Below are 20,777 nucleotides of genomic sequence, written 5' to 3' on the forward strand. Positions count from 1 at the left end.
TGGGGCTGTACTGGGACCAACTACTGCAGCTGCACCTGAATCATGCTGAGTCACTCTGGGTGTGGGGTGGGTGTGGCCAGGTTCCAAGAGACCCTAGCCTAACCTTTACCTCTACTGATCTACTGGCTTGCTGCCAGAGCAGAGTAGCTCACACAGTGGTAAAGTTCTCCCCGAAGATTTTTGGCCAGCAGAGAACCCCCCCCCCCACCTCCAGTCTGCTCAATGTGAGCTGTTTCCTGAGCTCTCACTGCCTGCCTGAAGTCTGCGCCTGGCCTACCCTGTTCTGTCCTCACCCACAAGCATTTCTGGCGAATTTTGAAACTATCTTCTGTTGGTGATGAGTTGTACTCCCAACATTGGTGAGTTCTGACAGTCAAGCACTAATTCTGAGGCTGAATATCTTTAAAATAGATTGAGGGAAGAGGAGAGTTTAGGAAGCTGCGTGTGTCCTGTCCTCCATCTTGGGTCTGCCAGGGGGACTTATCTAAACAGACTATACCACTACACCAAGGCTACATCAGCAGGGACCACAGCAAGGGAAAGTGTGACAGCGATGGAGTGCAGTAGCAGTGGGGAGAGAAGCAGGAGATACTGAGCAGGAGCAAAGGATCCTGGGCAGTGCCAGGTGATGTTGAGATCAGTGGAAAGAGGGCTGCCTTTGGACTCAGGGAGCTGAGGGTCGAATCTCACTTCTATCCTTCACTCCCTGCACCATGACTCCTGAGGATTCACTTTCTTTATGTGAAAATGTGGGAATTGGAATACATGGTGTAAAGATTTCTTCTTGCTTTAATCCTATGATACAGACAGAGCTGTGAGGAATCCCTTAACTTGGTCCTGGGTCCAAGTGCATAAGTCATGAAGCTTCAGAGCATAGAGCCACGGGATCACATTCAGACCTGCTACAGCACTGTGAGTCATGTTAACTGTACAGGTCATGGTGGAGGGATGGGAGGGGAGGAATGGGTTATTCTAGTGAAGTTTTGCCTTCATTTCTACTCACATGCTAATGGATGGACTGGAGGTGTTTTTGCTTTTGTTTTTGTTTTTGTTTTTAAACTATGCTGACAAATTTACATAACATAATCTTACTGGTCCCTTTCTGCAACCAGGTGGTCTTTTAAATTTTCCCTTACTGATTCATTACCCCAATCACCACTATCCCAAGTCATTTTATCCCTCCACAAGCTTTAACCCCGTACTATATTTTTTCTGCAAGGGTCTTGCTTCATACGTCTGAAAAGGTTGAGAACATTTATTAGACATCCCTCTTCTACAAATATAAGAAAATACAAATATATACAAAGTTATTTGGGAGAAGCATTAGCAGCTAAGGAGATGACATTTCAATAGTACCTATAGAACATTTTCACTTGTAATTTTATTTTGAAGGTTAATATTTCCTAATGCCATGGGAGGGATTTAGAACAAATATAGGCTACCCTCTTGATAATAATAATTTTGACAACTACTTCAAAAAAAAGATGTTAATTTTGTCATGGATATGAATTCTTGTTGTACAATCAGTCCAAATATAAGTTTAGGCAATATGCCTATATTTTGGTTGATCACTTTTTTATTTTGAAATTCAATGATGGGATTCAATGAACACTAATGTTGATATAAGAAATTTGAGGTGCATTTATTTATTTATTTCTAGATTATTTAGCATAGTGAATGCCAAATATTTCCTGAATCCACAAACATAAGTATTCATTTAATAAAAATAAAGCAAAATAAAATTATCAAAATTGTTGGAAATAAAATGGCATTTTTCACAACTTTTTAAAACACTACCATATTATTCTGAATTCATCAAATCATAGAATCTCAAAATTGAAACAAATCTCAAAGGTCAACTAGTCCATACTAAACAATAATGTCATATACAACAATCCCAACAAGTGGTTACTATCTGTCCTGTTTTTAAAGGCTCCCATTGAGGGTGAATAGAATCCTTTCTTAAGATTTCACCTTAGGAAAAGTTTGCTTTTTTCCTTATATAGATCTCAAATGCAGTGATGTGCTAGAAAATGTTCAACACATTCTCTAAAAAGGGAACATAGGATATACTACTAGTTTTAATCTTGATTATTAACATTTTCTCCATTATTTTTTAAACCTAGACAATGAATAAAAAGTAAGCCAAGACATGATTTGTACCATTTGCCAAATTCTGAGATATAAATGCTCAAACTGAAAAGTTAACAATTGGTTCCAGTGAGCTAGTACCTTTGGTACCAACATAGTCCTGGAAATCTGTCTCTCCACAGCTTCCAAACATTACTTTTAATGCAACTCTCTTGGGCTAAATAGAACAAATTTATTCGTTATTGATGCCAACTAATATATCCCTAACTAAGTCTTTTTTTTCCTTCAGACTAGAGTCACATTTTCTTCAATCAATCCTCAAATGCCATGGTTTCCAAGCCTCTTACCATCCTTGCTCCCCTTCTTTCTATATATTCCAGATTTAATCTTTTCTAGCATGAGGCACCCAAAACTTAACACTACACTCTATATGTGGTCTGATTGGGGCAAAGTACAATGGGGCTGTTACCTCCTCATCCTAAACAGTCCTCCATTAATATAATCTTAGATCATATTACCTCTTTCGGTTGTCATATTACACTGTTAATTCCAATCTATTACAATATATTGAAGCCCGCTTGAAACCCATTACATTGCCCAATTTTTTTCCACATAGATTTTCTATTAGCTATACCTTCTTCCTCCTGTACTTGGGCAATTGATTGTTCATATTCAAGGAGTTTTAAATTATTCCTATTGAATTTAATCTTATTAGCTGTGCCCAAGCCTATACACATCCCAAGAGAGAAAGAGTACCTGGGAATTAGATAGGATTTCATTAGGAAAGTCTTTAGGCTTTGGTACAGACAGGATTTCAAGGAGGAAGTTTCTAGGCTATTGAGCAAATAGGATTGCAAGCCATGTGGGAATTAGAGGATACTGATGGACACTAGCCCCTGTGATGCAGTGAACTGGAGCATAAAGGTTTCTTTGTTTCCTGCATCACTGAAGGTGTTGCACTGGTGATATGTTCCCTAGCATCCTCCTGACCCTATAAAAAACATCTGTCAAGGCAGATTTCTACCTTCTCCCACCTGGTGTATTTTCAACTCCATGCTGGCCATAACTGTCACATTCAAGACCCTTCTTCATGAAGAAAAAGGGAGATAAGAGAAGGCCTTGGCATTCAACTCCATCGAATCCACTTAACTCAGTTAAACCAGCACCAGAAACAGAACCAACAAAATGTATCCTTGCCCTGTGTTTGACATTTTTATAGTTAAGAGCTGATAGAAACTATTTTCTGATAATTCCCATTGCATGTATTGGGCCAATCATTTACATCATTCTAATATTTGAGGTTAGAATGGCTATTGCCAGTCACCCACAAGATTATCATTTTAGACTAATGTTTCCAGTAGTATTTAGAAAAAGAATTAACTTTCCTTTAAGTTTTCATATGAGGAGCTTTCCTTTTCTTGATAATGGCTTTTAAAACCTTTATTTCCACCTTTTAATTTAAGATTTAGTTCCCATTTACCATCCCTAACCCCATAGTCTTTTCTACTATTGACCTTTGACTCAAGTTGGGGAGGCTATAATGATAGCAGTGTTTCAGAAAACTAGGGCACCTGGCCTTGATTATTATATAAACAACCTCAGATTCCATTTGAACAGGTCAGGAACAGAAAATAAAGGCCACAGGAATGTTTTGAACTATGGAAACAAACAAAAAAATCCTCAATTCATAAAGTCAAAAGAAGCAGAATACCATTTTTGTGACATTTTACTTTCTAATTATCTAATTTGAAAGTCAAAATATTGTGCTTCCATAAATGTTTTTGTTCATATGCTTATTCAATATTTCATGATTCCATTATCTTATCACTATGGCTTAATTTCTCCATTGAGGCAAATTGTGACCTTTCCCTGACTTAATAGATGATTTTTGAGAGTTGCAAGTAGCTAAACTGCTATTTACTATCTACTAAGTTATTCCCTGCCAGTATTAGCATGACTTGCAGTGATAGCTGATAGAATCTTAGCTCAGCTTATACTCCTGAGCCTTATTTAGAATTTTTATGATTCTAGACTTCAGCCAACTGTTCAGCCACCAACTAGCTAGAGAAGCTCATAGGAATTTAAGTATGCCTTTTGAATTTAAACCTTTTACTATTACTGAAATTATTTTAGCTTAATTTATTTGAGTTGTGATCAGGAAATTCATTTTGCCTTCTTCCATACCTTTGGATGCTAGCCTTAGTTCCTGTAAAGTACCCAAGGACTATGGTGAGGAGACTCCCTTCAAGCTCTATTACATCCTTGCTCTGGTCAGGGTCAATGTAAATCACATCTGAGGCTGATAGAACAACCAGTCTTTGCTCTAGACCCCCACACTCATCCACCTCCAGCAATTAAGGGCCATATTTATCCCTTACAACCAAATGACTACTATATGTTATGAATATTTATATACATTTTGTCATATATGCATATGTATTTAAATATGTGCATATGTATAAATATGAACTCATATCTCCAAAACAAGGAAAGATTTTTAATTTTTAAGATCCAAATTAGAAAGTAAGAGGCAACATGAAATAGTAGAGCTGGTGTCAAGCCAGGAAGAACGGGTTTGAGACCTGTCTTTGACATAATATTATTAATAGTATTTATTTAATATTTACAAAGTTTACAAAGCATCTAACAAATATTATCTCATGTTATCCTCATAAGAATGCTGTAAAGTAACATCCCATTTTACAAATGAAGAAACTAAGTCAGAGAGAATCTAAAATAACTTACTTGCCCAAGGTAAGGTCACAAAGTTTGTAATATCTGAGGCCAGATTTGAACTCAAGTCATATATGGGCTATATGACTGGGAGAAAATCAGTTAAACTCTCAGTGACTGTCATAAGTCTAATCTATGACTACAGGTTTTGAAGATGTTAAGCTGCATTAGTAAAAGGAGTCTCCTCAACTGGAGGAACTCTTGGAAGTTCAAAATCACCACTCCAGGCTCATTTCTGTGTAGGGAGGATAGAACACCCACCCTGAGATTAGAAGCACCTGAGCTCCAATCCAGCCTCAGACACTTAATGGCTGTGTGACTAGGCAAGTCACTTACCCCTGTTTGCCTCCGTTCCTCATCTATAAAATGAGTGGAAGATGAAAATGGCAAACCACTATCAACCAAGAAACCCCAAATTGGGTCATGAAAAGTTGAATATGAAACTGAAATAACTCAACATCAAAAATCTCTCTTTTTTGCAAGGTTTAGTAGACAGAAATCGCTAGATTTGGATCAAGCAAGCTGAAGCTCCATCTCATGCATGGCATATGATCTTATGCAAATCCCTTAACTAGTGAACCAGGTAACTAAGACCTTCAGTTGCAGAAAAGATCCAAATTTGAATTGGCAGGAGTAGTTGCCCACAAGGGAACCTTTCTTGTTCTGACAAATTTTAACAAAATTTGACAAAATTCCTGGATCAGTTAAAAAAAATATATTGTACTATTGCTTCTTGACTATGATTTGTACTTGGAATTCAATAGAGAAACACATTATCAAAGGCTATGTGTTGTTCTATTATATTGCTCTTTAAATGTATAATGTAATATTCCTTAAGTCAAAGGAAATCTGATTTGAGGTCCGCTCTGGTTTCTGTAAGTGATTCACAAAGTTCTTGAACAATTAACCTTTCTGGGACCAGCTATGTCTACAAAAAATCATTGACAAAAGTTATCTTTTGGGGTAGTACCTACTTATTCTCTATCATCAATATTGGGATTTTATTTGAAATATTTTTAGTAGTTTGACTGGCAAATGTAGTGTGCTGAAAATGTTCCAGTTTAGCTATCTAGAACCTCTGGAAATTTAGAGTGAACCACAAGATTTGAATAAATGAGTGAATTTCTTTACTTTCCAAGACAATCCTTCCTTTCTAAAGGGATGCCCCCAGGAAGCCCTTTCAAATCCATTAACTCAGCCACGTAGTCTACAGGGGAAAAAAGAAGGTTGGATGGTTATAAGGCCCTTTGCCTAACTAGAGCCAAATCATTTGATTTCCATGAAAATGTTGTGGGTATCTTAACAAAAGACATGTTGCAACCTTCAAAGTGTTTAGGCTTCTAGGTAGCCTAATTATTTTGTTTCTACATATGCCCCACATTCTGGATGAAAAGTGAAAATGTATATTAAATAGCTTTACCTACATCTAATGCCAACCAACCTCTCATGTTTTAAAACTATCTAGAGCACTAACTCAATTTTTCACTTATTATAGAATCATGATGATAATAATTCCAACTGATTTTATGATTCCCAGTTGTCTTGTGAACATCCCGTATGCCAGAATCAAAAGGAATATGATGAATCCATCCAATCATATAATATGGATTATTATATTAGTGGATGTTAAATAAACAAAAGAAAAAGCCTTCATTAAGTTCTTATTATGTGCCAACCACCATTCAAAGCAAATACAAATACAAATACAAAAGTTCCTGCCTTCAAGGAGTTTGGATTCTAATAAAAGAACATAATATGATGCTTGAGTTGGAAAGAATAGGAAGAGAAATGTGGAAGAGTGAAATAGTTTAGAAATTGCTAGGAAGTGACCTAGTGGTCTAGTTCCAAAGGTCCTATCTGCTGAGGCAGGGATCAAATTTTAGTGAGTGAAGGAGTAGATTGTACAGAGCATGGTTTGGACATGACCAGGAAATAATAGGTGGCCTGTATGTGGATCAGACAAGGTGAAAGCTCTCATTTGTCAAAACAGTTTCAAGGGAGAGACTCTGATAGTCTCAACTTACATCTTGAGAGTGGGCTCATGATAACATCAGGGCTTCTTAAATTTCTTCTACTTGTAAACCCATTTCAAGGGAGAAATGTTTACATGGCTCCAGGTAATAGATATATAAATCAAACATTTACTGATAATAAATCATAAATTCATGATCCTTACATTCACTCACAGTTAAGAAGTTTTGTTTGAGGAGAGTGAGGCTGATGATTTTGTGAATCTATCTCACTTAAATTCAATCCACTAGCAAGTCACTTGTCCTCTTCAAGAACAAAGAATAAACAATAATCTATGAGGAGGAGGAGTAGCCACCCCCTTTCTGATTGGTGGCAATAGAAAGTCACAGCTAGAAGTGAGAATGGTGGCTAGATGGGAAAAGCTGCCAGTAATTGTCATGGCTCCAACAATAGACATGTTTCTGCTGCCTGAATGGGAATGTCAGCTAAAATTATATCATTCTTCACATGTAGGCTTCAAAATACCCTTGATTTAAGCTAATATGAATGTTCCTCCTACTGGCATGAATTCTAATTTCTCTATAATTTAGTGGATTATACTTTCAGTAGTTATTAGAGCCAAAAATATCATTACTTGGTAGCTACTCACCAAGGGCCCAGTTAGGTTGATTGATCCTCAAGACACAAACATTCCTCCAAATATTCAGTGGTCTTTTAATTGATTCTAGCATAAAAAAAAGAATTCACCATCTGGTATTTAAGCCCACAGCATGTATCCCACTTACCTCTTCATTTTCTATTTCATGTTTATTCCCTTTTATACTCATTATTCCAGTGATATTGACATATACTAGGTATTTTCCTATACATGGATTTTCATCTCATGCCTTTCCACAGTATTCAAGCATACCTGGAATGCTTTGCATCTTCACCTCAGCCAAAATCTCTAGCTTCATTCAAAGTGCAATTCAGGTGCCAATTCTTCTGATACTTCCCCGGATTCCTCCAGTTTGGGGTTCCCTTTTCCTCTTCATTTTCCTAACTCCAAATCTGGCCACAGACACTTACTAGCTGTGGGACACTGAGCAAGTCACTTAGCCCTGATGGCCTCCATTTCCTTATCTGAAAAACAAGCTAGAGAAGGAAATGGCAACTCATCCCAGTTTTTCTTCTAAGAAAATCCCAAATGGGTTTATAAAGAGTCAGACATAACTAAAATGATTGAACAACACATTCCAAAACTTTGGCAAGGCAAATTTGTTACTCTCCTTTCCCCTCCCCTAAATGAACCCCTATTCAGCAACCATCTGATTTAGGTGCCATTAATTTTAATGGAATTGAGTTTGCTATTCTAATCAGCGTAGAAACAGGAAAAAAGTGGAATGAAACAGAGACTCACCGAGTCTTTAGGACTTTTGCATAGCTATAGCAAAAAACCAAAGAGGTGAGGGATTGTAAGGGTATTGGTCAGGATATATAGTGAGACTGAAACAGAAAGATAATCAAGATAATCATGGCATCCAAGGTAAATCAGGAGACAAATAAAGCCAGTAGGAATTAATGTACTAGAAAAGGGAGGAAAAAAGGAACTTAGAAAAGCAGATTCAATGTGAGTGAAGTAGTAAGAAAGATAGAATTGACATTTGTAGGTGGTTAATAGAAAAAAAAATCCAACATTTTAATATGCTTTGTGTATGACTTAAATACTTGAAAGATGAAATTGAGATGCCTAAAGACCAATTTGTAGGGAGGGTTATCTAAGTTTTAGTTATCCTTGGTTAGTAAAGTATTTCTTTTACAACATGCAAAGTAGTGAGTACTCAGAGACTATCTGCCATAAGTAACATCTTGAAAAAGATATTAATACTAACTTTTTCCATTTAGTGAGGGGAGGTAAGCCACTGCATCCTTATTCTAGGAGGATATCAAGCAATTAAATTACCACTTAGTCAAGAAGCACAAAACCTTACAATCTACATGCCACATATAAAATTCAATGGTTTTAAACATTTGTGTGTGTGTGTGCAGGAATGATAACAAAATTACATCCAGTTCAAGGAAATTTGGCTTTATTTTTAATCTGATATGTCACTCAAATTAACCTTGCTTTAGGGTAGTAATATATTTCTTGTCAAAGATGTCCCTGAGAATCTCCTACCAAAACAAAGATAGGAACTAGTGGTGGGAGAACCAGGGTTTCATTGAAGGGAGTTTTCAAGGCTTCAGTTTAAACTAGTTGAATGCTAAAATCAGGCTGCTTTAAGTTTTTAATATGAAAGTCCACTAACAGACTGCTTTTAACTGTACAGAAAGATTAGCTTCTATCAGGTAAGTGATATACTTAACAGGAAATTGTTCTTCCTTCACTGAATATACTAATTTCAAATGGGGGATAGTTTGGCTTTTCAGTAAGATAGTTAAGCAGTGAACTACTAGATAAAATTAAATAAGATGCATAAATTTCTTTTTATCTCACATTCTTTCTGCTCCACATGTCTCTGGAAATATTTTATTTGATGCTTGTTAAATTCAGAATAAAATAAAACTAAAAGTAAAAAAAATTAAATCCTATGATCCTCTAACTTTAAGATAAATGAACTCTAGTTTAAGGGGGAAATTTTTTTTCCTGTCTTTATTATGTTTTTAACTAGAATTCTCTCAATTTTATGATTACTATAATTTACATTTTAAGAAATTGATGACATGACAATTCCATTTTCTAGGTTTTTCCTTTTCTAAGTTTTTTTTTAATTTCTATCTTTATTAAATACTACTTAAAAATTTAGACAATTTAAAAGATTGATTTCTTTTTTCATATCTACAATAAAAATAAACTCAATATTTGCATATAGCTATCATCTTTATGATTTATTATATGTACTTGAATATTTTTCCTTGCTTATATTTATTACCTAATGTTCTAATCAGGAAAAAAAAAAAATAAAGTGATTGAATCAGATGTTTTCTATTATCAGTTCCAGCTGTAATAATTAATCAATGAGTCTTTTCTTTCTATCCCTAATATACCTTTCCCTCTTATTTTGAGGAGAAATACACTTTTTTTTCTCTTTTTAATAGAAGCTGTCACTGTCAACAATAGCAGGGTTGAAAACCTCAACTCAAGATCTTCTTGGTGGTTAAAGGTAGGATTTTTACTACTTTGTATGATATAATCTGGTGATGTTTAATCATTTGATTTTGATCATCTACTTTTGTATTATTTTAAGAAAAAGTTAAAGTGCTGACACTGGTTTGCAAATATGGTATATTCTCAGTCAGCAAGAGGTTAGCTTTCATGCTGTAAACCTCCCTTTTGGAACTTTGCTAAAAGCCTTAGAATGGAACAAAGGGAAACAGATCAGGGTGAGCTGCTGATTAACAATCTCATTCCAGGTTCTTTAAGGTCAGAAAGAATTTTAGATTTTACTTTAGGATAAACTACTCAGAGGACTCCCTGCCCAGACCTTGAAAATGGAGGTTTGTGGGTAAAAAAGAGAAAGGCAAACCAAGCAAGCAAGAAGTGGAGAGGAAAGACTTTTGACACCAAAAAAATGAGAAAGAATAGTGAAGCTAGAGCCAGAGCAGTATTTCAGCAAAATGTGAATTTTGCTATCATGGCCTTGAACTGAATATTGTTAGGCATTGCTGCTTTCCAGTGACAGAATCCTAGCAATAGAGAAATATAGCTGTTGGTGAGACTGCCTCAAGACTTTTCTGTGTCCTTTTTCTATGGAACTGATATCCATTCCCCAGTTATCTGCCCCATTTATTCCCTTGCTTTATTTCCCTAGGTAAAACACGGGATGGAGTGCCAACCTGGAGTCAGGAAGACTCATCTTCCTGAGTTCAAATTTGGACTCACTTACTGGTTGTATGACCCTGGGCAAGTTAGTGTTAACCCTATTTGCCTCAGTTTCCTTATCTGTCAAATAAACTGGAGAAGGAAATGAGAAACTACTCCAGTATCTTTTCTAAGAAAATCCCAAATGTCTTCGTGAAGAGTTGGATACCACTGAAAATGATTGAATACCATAGGCATTTATGTAACCTAATGAAAAAGAACCTTGTCATGCTAGAGAAGCCAACCTTGCTGCTTTAGTCTCCTCTTTATTCTCTGGCAACTCTACATTGTGGCCAGCACTTTTAAAACTGCTAAATTTGTAAACAACATTATTTTAAGTATTTTCTTTGGTATGCATTATATACATAAAAATCTATCATTCAAATCTATACTATATTTACTTACTTGAATGCTAGCAGTGAGATTGCTTAAATCTACTATATTTAAAGTTCTATGAATGCAAAAATAAAAATAGTCCTCATCCTCTAAAAGAATTTACATTTATCAGCACAGATCAATATGTACATAGTAAATTAAATGAGGATCCGAGTCAAGATGATAGAATGGAAAATATAACCTAGCTCACTAAATCTCCTTCACAAAGATCTAGAAAATGCTCCAGATAATTTTGAAGTGGAAATCCAAGAAAAAGTCACAGAGGGTAATTTTTTTCCAGCCCAAAGGTTTGTTATTTTTGTTACTCCTTTGTTCTAGAAGAGGCCCAACAACATAAGAGGGTGATGTCTGTGATGTCTTGACTTGCAAATGCTATTGTGCTGTAAGAAATTAGGAAACACATATTAAAGAGAAATGGAAAGACATGAAAACTGTTGGTGAAGTAGAACCAGTATAACAATGTATACTTTAATCTAAACATCAACATTATAAAATAAAAAATTTTGAAGATTATTAATTAATTAAATGAACAGAACCAGAATAATTTATATTAATAGCAACATTGTAAAGACAACTTTGAAAGCTATAAGAATTATGATTAATACAATAGATGTCTATGTTTATAAAACAATGATGATGAAATATACTTATCTCCCTCCTAACTTAGTGGAAATAAGATTTAGGATACAAAATGAGACATGTATACTTTTATTTACAATCAACAAAGGAATTAGTTTGTGACCAGGAATATATATATATATATATATTTTTTTTTTTTCTCCAAGAAGATGATAGGTGGGATGTAGAAGAGAGATTTCTGTTAATCTTTTTTTATAAAGCAAATTAAAAATAGAAAAATGAGTGTTTTTTATTTAAAAATAGAGGTAAGAAAAAGAGTACTACAGATGTGGAATATTTCTTTGCAAGATAAAAGTAAAATAAACTTAGTTCTCTCGGGAAAAGTACTTTATGTCTCATTGATAGGTTTTTTTTTTTAATAATTGTTTATTTAATTTTTATTTTATTTTATAATTATAACTTTTTTTGACAGTACATATGCATGGGTAATTTTTTACAACATTATCCCTTGCACTTACTTCTGTTCAGATTTTTTCCCTTCCTCCCTCAACCCCCTCCCCCAGATGGCAGGCAGTCTTATACATGTTAAATATATTACAATATATTCTAGATACAATATATGTGTGCAGAACCGAATTTCTTGTTGCACAGGAAGAATTGGATTCAGAAGGTAAAAATAACAGTTTACACTCATTTCCCAGTGTTCCTTTTCTGGATGTAGCTGATTCTGTCCTCATTGATCAATTGGAATGTCTCATTGATAGTTAATGAGACTCAATTTTTAGGAAAGAAGTTGTCTAAATCCTTTCTTTTTGTTCCTCCATGCCATGACTATCTATTAACTCTAAAATGACAGTTAAATTGCTAGTAATCTCATAGACTGTTCAGAGATAACTGTAGGTTCTCAGGGTTCCAATCCTTCTGAAGATACAGCAAAAGTGTCTACCCTGTTTTTAGAGGGGTTATTGAAGCTAATGGAGCCCAGAAGAATTGAGAGATCTTTGGAGCCTCAGGCATGGTGGCAGAAGGGAAACAGGTATCCCAATGTGTCCCTTGCTTCATTTCCAACACCTACATCCCCAGAGACTGTTAAGAGAGGAGTCCTCAGATAAAATAACACTCTCCCAAGTTGAACAGTATTTCATTGTTTCCAGAGGCAGAGGTCTCATGTATTCCATTCACTAAGCTAATCTATATGGTTTCCCTATTCCTGTCTTGCTCACTAAGTGTTTGCTCTTATCTGTGATGGTATAAGTATGGCTGGAGGAAAACCAACTTGACTAGTTTAAAGTTCTTAGGCAAAATTATTCCCTAATCAAGTGACTGGGGAAGTGGCTTCATATCCTTTCAAATATCTATTTGTAATAGATAGCTATAATTATAAGTCCTAGCTTGAAGATAGGAGAATGAGTTAGTAGTCACCCTCATTCAGTTTTTTCTCTTCCTCTCAAGGTAGAACTCTAGTATCTATAAAAAGCAGGGCACTACAGATCTGTTGAAAAATCCCTGTTAATCCATGGGATTCTGTTATAGTAGCAAGGTTTAATTTTAGAGTCTGCAGGCTTTTTATTAATCATCTACTATGTGCCACATATCATGATAAATTCTGTAACACAGAAATGCAAAAGACAATTCCTGAATTCAAGGAACTCACATTATAATAGAAAAAAAAATGTTCTTTACATTCTCAATAAACTCTCTCTAGCTTTGGTGACACTATTTTGGTTCTCTGTCTAGATAGACTGGTTCTTATATTATTAGTCTCATGCCCATCAGTAGTAGCTGTCTCCCAGGGCTTTGTCTTTGGGATCTTTTCTCTTCTTCCTCCATACAATATTTACCTGGTCGTCACACCAGGTCCTATGGATTTAATTCTCATCACTATGCTAAGGAGTCTCAAATTTACTTATCCAGACCTAACTCCCATCTTGACCTCCATTCTCAGAATTACATGAGACTAGTTATTATATATTTTGAACTGGATGTCACAGACATGTTAAATTCAATATGTCCAAATTTCCCACCTGGTTGTTCATCTGGATGTCACTATTGTCTTCCCAAAACTATATCTTCCTACAAAATCAAATTAACTCTGTAACATTTGCCTTTTGGGCCCCTCCCTTCCTTTGACTGGAGGTAGGGAGAATGGACAATGGGAGAAACCACAGGTGCTGGGTATCCTCTCTCTTCTCCCCCCATTTTCTGCTTTTTATGTGTTGTCTTCTCCCTCAGAGTGTGAGTTCCTTTGGTAGGAGGGATTGTCTTTTTCTTTTCTTTGAATCCTCAGCATTTCACATAGTAGAGCTATAGTAAACAGTACACTTTTAATAAATGACTATTGACTGACAACTCATCTTTCCCCCCAAATCCTCCCATCTTCCTAACTTCCTAATTATTGGTCAGGAAAGCAGCATTCTCCCAGTCACCCAACTTGTGCCATCCTAGATTCTTCATTCTCCCTCACTTTATATCCATCTATTGCCAACTCTTCTTTCTACCTTCATAATACTTACATATGGCCCTATATTTTCTCATCTGATATTGCCGATACCTTGGTGGAACCCCTTATTCCTGCACTATTGAAAACAGTAGTTAGTTGGTCTTCCTGCCTTGTCTCTCCCTTACTCCAATCCAACCTCCCTTCAGTTATCAAATTAATATTCCTAGAATGCAGATCTGACCAAATTCCCCTCCTCTTCAGTAAACTACAGCGGCTCTCAATCCCATATAAAATCCTGTTTGGCATTCAAAGCTCTTCACAACCAGGCTCCTCTCCCTCCCCTCTACTAAAAGGGGAATTAAGGAATTCTGACAGACTTCAAGGAAACCAGGGAAGCCAGAATGAGGAGACAAAGCAGAAAATAAATGCCTACAATTGAGAGACAGGAGTGTCTTGTTTGGGAAACATAAAAGAAGCCAGTCCATAAATTGTGGAGTATGTTGGTAGGATTTAGGAGGAAGTAAGAACGGAAATCCAGGAAGGGGGGGGGGAGACGGGACAGTTTATGAAGGGCTTTAAAGTCCAGATTCTGGAGGTCATAGGGAATCACTGGAATTTATCAAATTGAAAGGAAGAGGAGAGACACGATCAGGCTTGTATTTAAATAGGATCGATTTGATAGCGTAGCGGAAAAGGAACTGGAGTGGGAAGAAACATTTTTTCTTTAGAAAAAATACAGTAGTTTTCCGGAGCTTTTTTGAGTTATTTTTCGGAGCTGTTTTGGGGGAATATCCCATCCAAACATTTATTAAAACCAAAGACTTATTCCTGTTCTTTACACAGGGGTTAAGACTAAGCTCGGCTTGGCTGTGTTTACCTAAAGTAAATATTGACAGTGTTGTGTTTACAAATAGCTTTTGTTTTCAAAGCAACTCTAAATTGTAGTTTAAGTATTACTTCTGTTAATTCTTTCCCACTGTAACTATGCATTTGAACTTAAAAATTGGCCTTCTCGTGACCTCTAAGGTCAGCTCCAAGCCCATCTCCCCATCCTTTTACTCTGCCCCCAAAGGGCTGTGAGGAGCCCCCTCACTTTCTGGTTAACGAGACTCAGGGCGGGGAGTTTAGGGACTAATCCAGGGTCATACCCCAGAGAGAAGAGGTACGAGGTCTAGTTCCCATCAATCGGGATTTGAACCCGTTTTTTCAAGCTACCCATCCAGACCCGACTGAATCCGGACTCGAGTCTCGGGTGCACCAGTGGTCAGGCGGGAAGGACTGGGCAGGTGACAGCCTCCTAAAGTTTGCTCATCGGTGAAAAAAAAAAAATGGGGGAAGGGGGGAGTGTGTGTGTGAGAGACCCTTCCGAGGCGAAACACCAGCCCTTATTTGGGTACAAAAATCGAAGGGCCTTAGAGCCCGGGGCGGCCCGGCCAGGGCAAAGGGCCTGGCGTTGGGCCTAGCCGCCTCCTCAGGTTACAGGAGGCTGGACCAAACGCTGCCCGCCCGGCCCTTTCAGCTCCGCCCGCCTCTAGCCTTCGGACCTAGAACCCGACGCCAGACCGGGCAGAAGCCTGAGGCGCGGAGGCCGGAGAATCCCGCGCATAGTCCCGACCCCCCCCCGGAGGCATCTCTAATCCGGGTTTCCGGGTCACTCCGGGCTCGCAACGGAGGGAGTGAGAGTCGGCGGCCGCGCCACCCTCGACCAGTGGCTGGAAGCCCACGTGCGGCGTAGGGTAAGGACAAGAGGGCGGTGCTGGGGGCGGAGCGGGGGAAGGGAGCTCGCGCTCTACAGCCAAAGTGGGGGAGCAGGTGGGGGAAGGAGATGGCCTGGGAGGGGGGAGGGTGGGATGGGCCCTCGGCGAAGCGGGTGAGGGGAGGGAGGAGGAGGAGACACCAATGCGCCTGCGCCTCCCCATTTCTCCCCCCCCCCCCCAGTATTCCTCGCGTGGTTTCGCGTGGTTTCCCCCAGTCCGCACCTATGCTTTGCTCTCGTGGGTCCTTCCCTCGCATCCTCATTATTGCGGCTCCGGAGAAAGGAGCGGGAACCCACCATCGCTGGGTTTTCACTCCGAAAACCTCTATCCCCACGAGCCTCCAGCACTAGCACCGGAAGGGCCCCCACTGAGCTCCAACCCCTCGTACATCTGGGGAAACTGAGGCTACCTCGAGACATGGATAGGGCCATGATCCGGGGTGACCGAATCACATTTGACCCTGGGCCTCTCGCCCCGAATCGGGGATCCAAACTGGAAGCAGCCTGAGGGGTGGGCGGAGTGGACTTTTGAGACCTTTGCTTTTGGCAGCTGAGTACATCCTAGCGCTTCTCTTCTTCCTTAGTCACCCTTTAACATGTTTATGTTATTTGGAATTGAACAGCAATCAATGACAAGCATTTCGAAGAAGATCCTGTAAAAAGTCACTAATATTACATGTAGTTGCTTTTTAAAAATAGATGTTCACACAAAAACCTTGGCAAAGTTCAAGGGATGAATGATAGATGGGTAGATCTGTGATTTCAACGGATGAGTGATAGATGCGTGGATCTGTAATTCGCTGATGGGGGGAGAGCGCCTTCCTTGGTGGGGAAGGTGGGATGTTTAGGGTCCTCAGTAGCTGCTGCACCAATGAGCCAGCTCAGGATATTGACAGGGAAACTGGTTTATGTCGCACTCTCACCCTTAAGTGATGAACACTTGTAACTCAGGCCCACAGGTGACTTATTTTCTCTTCCTGAGCTACTCAACCCAGAGATGTTTATTAAAAAGCAGTTGTGGTAAAACACAAAAACAGGCAGGACAGGAACGATGATCAATTAAAGCAAAAAGGGGATGCTTAAGGGTTTTGTAGGAAACAATGGATTCCTGGTGAAAATAGCTATACTATCTTCCACAAACAATAAGGATCTGTTAAGGGCCTAACACTTGCTCCCCAGTGTTACCGGCTCTGATGCTGACATCATCCTATTCACTTTTATTTCTTTTTGTTCTTTGTCACATCGTATCACTTTACCTGATCCATTTCAGGAAGAGAATCCTTTATTACTACCAACCAGCCTGTCCTGATTACTCAGTTTCATATATAATGTCTCTGCCCACTTAGGTTGTTCTCCAAGTTTTAGGAAGAATGTGAATTAGGTTTGCATAATATTAGTTTTGGTAAGCCAAGAATGAAGTGTGAACCCTATGTTTGTATAATTTAACATAAGCAATGATAATATAAAAAATAGTCCCCAACTTTTTTAGGGAACATTGGAGAAAACTTCCAGTTCATTGATTATTTCCTTGGGAATTCCTATTGTCATTCTAAGAGTATAGGAAAAAGGACTAGATTTGGTCTTGTGTCCTAAAATGTACCTGTATTATTTAACTATCTTTCTGACCATAGGCAAAACAATTCATCTCTGAGCTTCCGTTTACTTATCTGTAAAATAAGAAAGTTGTTTAAGTGATTTCAGATTCCTTCCGGTTGTAGATCTGTGATCTGTGAACAGTTTCTATGGTGGGATTGTCACCATGGACTCAAGATTGTTTTCCTAATTTTTGAAAGAGGCTTTTGTTAACCAAGACAGAAATATTCATTACCATTTTGAGAAAGAAAAATAAATTCTTTTCTTCATCTATATATGAGAACTTAAAGCCTGGAAAAGACCTTAGAAATCATCTAAGCAAATCCTCTTATTCTCTAGCTGAGGGATATTTCTTTTTTTTTTTAAATAGATAATTTTGATTATATTAAATTTATTTATATTATAGCTTTTTAGTTACAAGATATATGCATGGGTAATTTTTCAGCATTGATAATTGCAAAACCTTTTGTTCCAATTTTTCCCCTCCTTCTCCCTACTCCCTCCTTCCTCCCCCTGATGGCAGGTTGACCAATACATGTAAAATATGTTAAAGTGTAAGTTAAATACAGTATATGTATACATGTCCAAACAGTTATTTTGCTGTACAAAAAGAATCTGACTTTAAAATAGTGTACAATTAACCTATGAAGGAAATCAAAAATGCAGTCGGACAAAAATAGAGGGATTAGGAATTCTATGTAATGGTTCATAGTCATCTCCCAGAGTTCTTTCTCTGGGTGTACCTGGTTCAGTTCATAATTGCTCTGTTGGAACTGATTTGGTTCATCTCATTGTTGGAGAGGGCCATGTCCATCAGAATTGATCATCACATAGTATTGTTGTTGAAATATACAACAATCTCTTGATATGCTCATTTCACTCAGCATCAGTTCATGTACGTCTGTCTCTCCAGGCCTTTCTGAAATCATCCTGAGGCATTATTTCTAATAGATTATGGACTAAACAGACAACTAAAAGTAAGGCAATTAGGAAAGGGCCATTTATAATGTTTTTACTTTTTATACAGTCTGTGTCCTAGCATTGGCCATTACCAAACTTTGCATTACATCTCCTACCAGCATGTCTTTGCCCATGTTGTTCCTCCTTCCTGGAATGCACTCCTCTTTACTCCTCTTAGAATACTAAATCAGTCATGGCTTAGCTCTTGTGTCTCATTCAATAAGAAGCTTTTTCTGAGTCACTGAGAGGTAACAGTGAATAGATAAGTGAATGTGGAGCCAGAGAGGCCTGAATTTCAAAATCTGCCTCACTTTCATAGGAGTCCAGTACTTTATCCACAATGCCACCTGACTGCTTTGAGAAAAAGCGCCCTCCTTCCTGAGACTAGAGAGAACAGGTTGAATGAGGTTACTTAAGAGGTTAGGAGTTCTAGAGAAAGGAGGTTGATGATTTCTATTAAATAGTTTAAAGTCTCTTGGTAAATCTGAGGGACCTGGGGAGAGGGAAGTGCACTTGGGGAAAGAATGTTCCTGATCTCCTTAACCTGAAGTATTTTCAGTTTCCTATTCTATAGTACTCATAGTATTATTCATATTTATTTTTCTACTTTGTCTTACACATAGAAAACACAATGACAATTGATTAAATTTAGTTAAATCCTAATGAATTGCATACATACATAGTAGAAGAAGTAGAAGGTATCTATTTGGTGCCCCATTAAGTATATTTTCTCACTTTCTTGACTATCCATTCCCCTCATTTTAAAAATTTACATCTCTTTCTTCCCAGCTATCACAAAACTAGATTTTCTTTCTTCTGTTTGCTTTCAGTACATCTCTAGCCTGTTGCTATCTATGAATATCTACATTTACTTTTAAAATGCTGCAAAAGTTCTTGACTAGAACAAGAACTATATCTGTGTAATTGTGGAGACATGTTTGTCATAAGGTTAAAAAAAAAGATACCCAAATATTAAAAAGAATCTCCAATAATGAAAGTCCAAGTCTAACTTTATTATTCTTAGACTTGAAATGTTTTTTTCTCATGATGCGCAGGAGCTTTCATTTCTTCACTGTGACTCCAAATCTAAGACTCCTTTTAGGATAGTTATAATACCTGATAATTCATGTTTATGAATAATAAAAAAAAACCTTCTAATACAAATGAGTGCCAAATTTATATATCCTCATTATGTGATATATGGACCTAATCATAATAATGATGATTGCATTTATATAACATTTTAAGGTGCATAAAACAATTTACATGTTATTTAATTCTCACAACAATCCTGGGACATTTTTCATTTGTTTAGCTGTTTTTCAGTTGTGTATGGGTTTTTCAGCACGCCAGGTTTGCTTGGCAAAGACACCAGAATGGTTTGCCATGTGCTTCTCCAGTTCATTTTACAGATAAGGAAACTGGGGCAAATAAGGTTAAGTGACTTGCCCAGGATCACACAATTAGTAAATGTTCTGAAGTCAGATTTCAATTCAGGAAGTTGAATGTTTCTGGCTTCAGGTTATGTGACTTAGCTGCACCCCCAAAAGTGGCAAGTTTCAGTAATTTGGAAATTCATTTACATGGAAAGATCTAATTCATAATAGAGTTTAATTAAATTACGAGCTCTTTAAGGACACTGTTTTTTGCTTTTCTTTGTACCTCCCCCCCCCCCCCACTGACACATAGTAGGCACTTAATAAATTTTTGCTTAGATAAATAAAGCACTTATGTGTAGCTCTCTGGAGAAAATAAAAGTTCTTTTGACATCAAAGCTATTAGTGAAATGAAATGACAGAGTAGTTTGGACAGTGGAAGTTAGGCAAGATAAAACTGGGTTCTAGTTTGGTCTGAGTAGTCCTGTGACCTTAAGTGATTTAAATTCTTTGGAGCTCAATCTTCTGTGCAATACAGTATATTGGATTAGATCATTATTAAGATCATTACTACTACTGGCTCCCTAATTCTGCTTATATAATCTGTTAAGCATACTAATATTTTATGTCATTCACTATTGACAGAACTTCATGAATTCCATATATTTGGCTAGTTGAAATGATTTTATTTATGAAGTTATTGTGGGTTGAAACTATTGGAAAAGTAAAACTAAACAAAATAAAACCAACAAGATAATTTATAAGTTTTACAAATATTAGTGAACTTATATTAGTATATAATGGAAGTTCAGAATGCAAAAATGTTCATTCCTACATATGTAATTTTTTTTGAAAACCATTATATTTCACATCCTACTAAGTTCCTATAGTTTATTCTCTTTATTTGCAGAAAAACTGCAAGAAAAATAGTGTTTTCTCAGAACATCTTAGTTCTATGGTAGTAAATATCCTTAGTAATTTCTATGCACTTAACCCTAAGGAATACATTTTTATAAAAAACACTTAGGAATGCCCAGCAAC

At 37.2% G+C, this 20,777-nt stretch overlaps 1 protein-coding gene across 7 annotated transcripts in view; it reads left to right on the top strand.

Moving 5' to 3' along the window:
• The first annotated feature begins 3,097 nt into the window (after nucleotides 1–3,097).
• The window catches only part of RMDN2 (regulator of microtubule dynamics 2), an 81,956-nt gene continuing 64,276 nt past the window's right edge, over nucleotides 3,098–20,777 (top strand). The window contains exons 1-4 of one of the 7 annotated variants that reach the window (XM_074286609.1): nucleotides 3,103–3,278; nucleotides 5,308–5,407; nucleotides 7,693–7,767; nucleotides 9,874–9,938. The gene's annotated coding sequence lies outside the window, so the exon portion shown is untranslated. Of the gene's footprint in view, nucleotides 3,279–5,307; nucleotides 5,408–7,692; nucleotides 7,768–8,985; nucleotides 9,124–9,873; nucleotides 9,939–15,586; nucleotides 15,788–20,777 lie in introns of those variants that run through there. The other 6 variants (XM_074286607.1, XM_074286608.1, XM_074286610.1 and 3 more) reach the window with 6 other exon arrangements.

This window comes from Sminthopsis crassicaudata, chromosome 2 (genome assembly GCF_048593235.1).
Source record: "Sminthopsis crassicaudata isolate SCR6 chromosome 2, ASM4859323v1, whole genome shotgun sequence".
NCBI classification, from domain to species: domain Eukaryota; kingdom Metazoa; phylum Chordata; class Mammalia; order Dasyuromorphia; family Dasyuridae; genus Sminthopsis; species Sminthopsis crassicaudata.